We start from the raw sequence: 6000 nt of genomic DNA, 5'->3' as shown, positions 1-6000 counted from the left end.
GTTATGTATTGATTGTAGTCGTTGCTCGTCGAGAATGCAGCGGTGCCCCCTGGGTAACTTGTTGATGACGTAAGTTGTTGTTGAGTGCGGAACAAAAATATACAGACGTAGTTGAAATGGCTTCCTGTCTCCCGAGTCTTTACTTTGGATATTAACCCTCCTACCCAAGTTATAACAATGTGTCTCTCGCCTTTTGCAGCAGTACGGCACCTAGCCCATCTTTCGACGCATCCGTGGAAATTTTGGTTGGTTTTGATGGATCAAAGTAGGCAAGGACTGGCTCAGCTGACACAGTTCTCTTTAGATCTTGCCATTCTTCGTCATGTTTTGTCGTCCACTCAAAGACTACGTTGTGATGCAGCAGCAAACTTAGGGACTTTGTTCTTGAAGAGAGGTTTGGAATGAACTTGCCCAGGAAGGTTATCATCCCCATTGCTCGCAGAAGTCCTTTTTTCTCAGTTGGAACTGGCATGTCCGGCATTGCTTGCACTTTGGTTCTGTCTGGCACCACTCCATCTGCTGTGAGCTTGTCTCCCAAGAATGTCAATTCTGTAACTCCAAACAGACATTTCTCTCGTTTTAGTTTAAGTCCATTCATTTTAACTCTTTGTAGCAGTTCCTCGAGTCTCTCATTGTGTTCTTGTTCCGTGTTTCCCCAAACAACCAAATCATCAATGTACACACGGGTTCCTTCCAGACCTTCTATGATTGACTCCATAGCTCTGTGAAAGATCTCAGGCGCAGACTTTATGCCAAATGGCAGTCTCAGAAAACAGAAACGCCCAAATGGTGTGTTGAAGGTGGTGTACCTGCTGCTTTCGGTGTCCAGCTTCAGCTGCCAAAATCCATGCGATGCATCTAATTTGCTAACCTACTTAGCACCTGCCATGTCACTCAGGATTTCTTCACGCTTGAGAATCTGATAATGTTCTCTTATCATGTTTTTATTCAGATCTTTGGGGTCGAGGCAAACACGTAACTCTGGGAAGTTCCTCTTTTTAACACACGTGATGGAATTTACCCAGTCGGTGGGTTCTTCCACTTTCTCTCTGACTCTTATTGGTGTCATTCTGCTCAGTTCCTTTTTTAATCTCTCTTTGAGAGGGGCTGGGACTCTTCTCGGGGCATGTACTACAGGTTTAGCATCTTCCTTGAGCTGTATTTTGTAAGTGTAAGGTAGCGTCCCTTGTCCTTTGAAGACAGAAAAGTATTTGTTCACAATACTCTTACTACCTTCACTGTTCAACATTTTGTTGTTCTTATTGACATCCTTGCTGGTGATTTGGTAAATTCTTTTTATCAATCCAAGATCTTCAGATGTCTTGTCTCCAAAAATTGACTCCAGTCTACTTGGCACAATTGTGAACGTTAATTTGTGTTGTCTTCCCTTTGCTGTCACTTTTAGCCTACAACATCCCTTTGTTTTTATTGGCTGATTGTTGTCGGTTTTCAATTTCACGGCCTTGTTTGACGGTTGCGACAGCCAATCAGATCACGAGTTGGTTACAGTGAGCCTTTTCGCTGGCCTTATGCTGAGGGTGAGGAACGCGTTTTGTGATTGGATACTCACTCGTGAGGGGGCAGCACGATGCCGAATCGACACACCTAAAAGTCGTAATTGGCGGCCGTTCGAAAATCTAAAATATATTCTTGCTTTTTTTGAACCACAATGGCCGAAGGAGGGAAAAGTGTGGATTTAATTGCAGATACACTTGCAAAGACATTTTCAAGTCGGACCTTTCAAGAGAAGCTATATCGTCCAACACTCACTCAGTGGTGCGTAAGTGTGTTTCTGGATATTATTTGTCCAGCCGTGGTGTCATAAATGATGGTATTTTGATGGGGATTTATTCAAGTAGGACAAAGAAGGACTTCACTGAAGGCACAGGTATGAAATGCACTGAAGTAACTTAAAAATTAAAAGTAAAAAACTTATGATTGTTTAAGAATGTGCAAGCAAGAACTCAATCTGATCGAAATGTTGTGCTTTGAGAAATGTTGATAAATAAGGATATTTTCCAGGAGGTATTTATTTCTTTGTGGTTTATTCATTCAATTCTATACTTATTTCAATATTTGAGTATTGTTTTTCTTTCAATATGTTGTATATTTTGTCTTTGAAGTGTGGGTCCTTGCTGCCTTCCGGAGAGGCAGCCGAGCAAGGCTGGATTGGTGATGGAAAAGAACAAAAGAAAGAAGAAAGATTTTATTCTCGTCACATGCTGATGTCAAAAGAAGTCTCCCCAAAAACGTGCGAGCCCCCTCTCAGACATTCCCTTCTTATAGGGAATGCCCAAATAGGACATGAATGTCTAATTTTCCCTTGTTGCATATGCATTCCCATCCCGCTAGTCTTTGGGATTTCCCTCCAAAAGTCCCCCAGAGGGAGAGCAGATGCGTCTCCCCGTTGATACGACCAGTCTACTCGTGACCACCTTAAATTACTCTCATACCCTGGAAGGTCACTGACCTGGCGAGAGAATTGCCCCCACCATAAACAATGCTCAGGCCTATTTTCTCTCAGGGCAGTATCTGGTTACATCGGAACTTCAGAACCAAGACTGGTCACTTCTGTGACCTCCAGTCCCTTCATAGTTTCATAAAGAGAATTACTTCCCATATCTATATTAGGCCATTTAATAATACACGACTTTTTAAAAATGTATTTCAATGTATATTTAAGCTTGCTGATGTAATACTACAATATTTATTCAATTATTATAATATGCAACATTATATCAATATTAATTTAAACTTTTTCATTTCACTCTTGAATATTTCTTAACATATTTGTTCATTTGAATATGTATGCAATTTAAATTATTCCATCCATCCAGCCATTTTCTGCCGCTCATCCGGGGTCGGGTTATTGAATTAATTTAATACATAAGTATTTTTTATATTTCAATATTTATTTCAATACTGGGACTCTTCTCAATGAGTTCAATATTTATAAAATGTTTCGATATTTCTTATTAATTGAATTAAGTCTGTATGTGGTTTCCAATTTTAATATTTCCCTATTTAATTATATAACTAATCCAATGTATAAAAAGCATAATATAGCATGAACAAAAATATTTGGTATATTTGACAAAATGAGTTTTTCCAAAGTGAGATCCTGCTTAGCAACAAACCCCAAACGCTTGATAGAGCTCAATCTAGAAAGTGGTTTTAGCAAGTCAGAAATTTATTCAGAAAGTGAAATATTAAATGTATGAGAGGGGATATTTGAAGAGTTTGAGTTTTGTTCAATGGACCATACATATACGAGCCAGCCAAACACAGCGAGGAAACCAGCACTGACTCCAGTCGCCATCAAGTTGCCAACTCCTGACATTCCAAAACCTTTGAGAGAAACTGAGACTATTTGCGTTTCTCTTTCTGGTTCTTTTTATAGTTCAACTTCGAGTTCAGTTTTTCACCTTTTCACACAGCGTAATGAAGGCCAGTTGAGCAAGTGGAACAAGTGATTTTATTGATGATTGTGGAAGGCACCGATTTCATAAGCACCGTTTCTTCTCACACCTTTTCCATTAAGTACGTTTAAAAAGAAAACTGAAAAGCATAACGTTAACAAATGTTGTTCCAGGCAAAGGCAATTAATTTTATTTACATGTTTGATGTAAACACAAAAAAATCATCACACAAACACATTGATAATTCTGGCTCTGACCCCATTGGCTTAGTGCCAATAAAAGAGCTTTGCAAAATTAAATTTTTCAGATTTTATTCAAAATCAAAATTTACATCATACCACAAAGAGTCAGTTCCTTCAGTTTTTTGTTGTCTTTTTTTAAGCTTCAATGATTGCTGCAATTCTCACCAGCACAATCGTGTCTCTCAGCACTACGTTGAGTGAAGAATTTTTTTGCACAAACGCTGCAACTGAATGGCTTGTCTCCACTGTGTGCTCTTGTGTGGCGTCGTAAATGCGACTTTTGAGAGAAACTCTTGCCACAAATTGAGCAGAAAAAAGCTTTTTCACCAGTGTGTGTTCTTGTGTGTTTTGTGAAACTTGCCTTATGAGAGAAGCTTTTGCCACATACTGAGCAAGAAAAAGGTTTTTCTCCAGTGTGTGTTCTTGTGTGACAAGTTAAATTTGACTTTACAGAGAAGCGTCTACCACAAACTGAGCAGGAAAAAGGGTTTTCTCCAGTGTGCTTTCTTGTGTGGCTTGTTAAACTTGACTTTTGTGAGAAGCATTTTCCACAAACTGAGCAAGAAAAAGGTTTTTCTCCACTGTGTGTTCTTGTGTGTTCTGTTAAACTTGACTTTTGAGAGAAGCATTTTCCACAAACTGAGCAAGAAAAAGGTTTTTCTCCACTGTGCTTTCTTGTGTGATATGTTAAATGTCCCTTTTCAGAGAATCCTTTGCCACAAACTGAGCAAGAAAAAGGTTTTTCTCCACTGTGCGTTCTTGTGTGCCTTACTAAATGAGACTTCCGAGAGAAGCTTTTGCCACAAACTGAGCAAGAAAAAGGTTTTTCTCCACTGTGCGTTCCTGTGTGCCTTACTAAATGAGACTTCCGAGAGAAGCTTTTGCCGCAAACTGAGCAAGAAAAAGGTTTTTCTCCACTGTGCATTCTTGTGTGGATTGTTAAATCAAACTTTTGATAGAAGCTTTTGCCACAAACTGAGCAAGAAAAAGGTTTTTCTCCACTGTGCATTCTTGTGTGCCTTACTAAATGAGACTTTTGAGAGAAGCTTTTGCCACATACTGAGCAGGTAAAAGATGTTTCTCCACTGTGTGTTCTTGTGTGGATTGTTAAATGAAACTTTCGAGAGAAGCTTTTGCCACAAACCGAGCAAGGAAAAGGTTTTTCACCACTGTGAGTTTTTCCGTGCCCTTTTAAAGACAGCTTTGAAGTGAATGAGTCAGTGTGACATGCCCTTTCACCTTTGGCTTGCCCATCATCATCATCATCATCATCGTCATGAGCGTCTGATAATGTGTCCTTATTATGTACTTGTGATGGCCCGCAGTGGTCTTCATCACCTTCTGTTATCACGTGATGACTTGAGCTGCTGCTTGGAGGCTCCGCCCCTCTGTTGTCCTCACTCTCATCCTTGTTTTCATCTTCAGTCTTTATAGGGACAACGTTCACTGGTGACTTGTTGATCTCCTCCTCCTCCTCCTCCTTTTTGATGTGAGTCCAGTCTGGCTCCTCTTTCACAGAACGGAGATCGTTTTGTCTGACGTCTGTAGGACACAGAAAGACAAACACACATTTGGTTTGGTCAAGTCAAACCTCAGGCGGCGACTTTGTCTTATTTTCTACCGCGCTACCTTGATTTGCGCCTGCCGCACATGGAGCAATGCGTGCGACCCCAACTTGGACCGGACCATGGGGGCATTTCACAAAATTACGTCCTACGATGTAAACCTCCCTTTCGCAGCACAACTGTGATAAACGAGCATCTAAAAAGGAAGCACGTTGCGGCTGATGCCCGATTTCATTCCGGACATAGTCAAAGACGTTTCTGGAAGCGAGCTGAAGTTAGCACACACAGGCTATTGTGTGCGTCTGATGGAACACCTGTTGTGGGACCCTAACATCTTGATGCAGACCACTGGGGGCCATCGCAACATAATGTCATTGATAAAATAGGAATCCTACAAGTGAAATATGTTTACAAGTATTTCTTTTTGCATTTAGAGATAGTTTCATCGTGGGTACTTTTTGCTTCCATTATAATCTGGATCCCTAAAAGAATTAAAGGGGCCCTGGAATCAGAGTGGCTATTTATTGCATGATTTACGTTTGTTTTTTGTTTTTTTTACCCAAAATGACATTTATCCTGCTAGTACATTCCGACATTCCCCTTTTTCCTTTTTTAAAATAAAATTTCTGTTTCTAAATCAAATTTAAAACAAAATTATGTTTGAAGAGACAAAATCCCTTCACATAAGCATTAAGCAACAACACTTTCACTCTGACTTTCGTGTTGACATATTTGAATAATGACTGTTTATATTAAAGTTATCCAATACATATT

Source organism: Idiotropiscis lumnitzeri, chromosome 2, assembly GCF_059441095.1.
Source record: "Idiotropiscis lumnitzeri isolate Australia: NSW breed Sydney's pygmy pipehorse chromosome 2, RoL_Ilum_1.0, whole genome shotgun sequence".
Lineage (NCBI taxonomy): Eukaryota > Metazoa > Chordata > Actinopteri > Syngnathiformes > Syngnathidae > Idiotropiscis > Idiotropiscis lumnitzeri.
The sequence above is the reverse complement of the archived record's forward strand: the minus strand, read 5'-3'. Positions refer to the sequence as shown.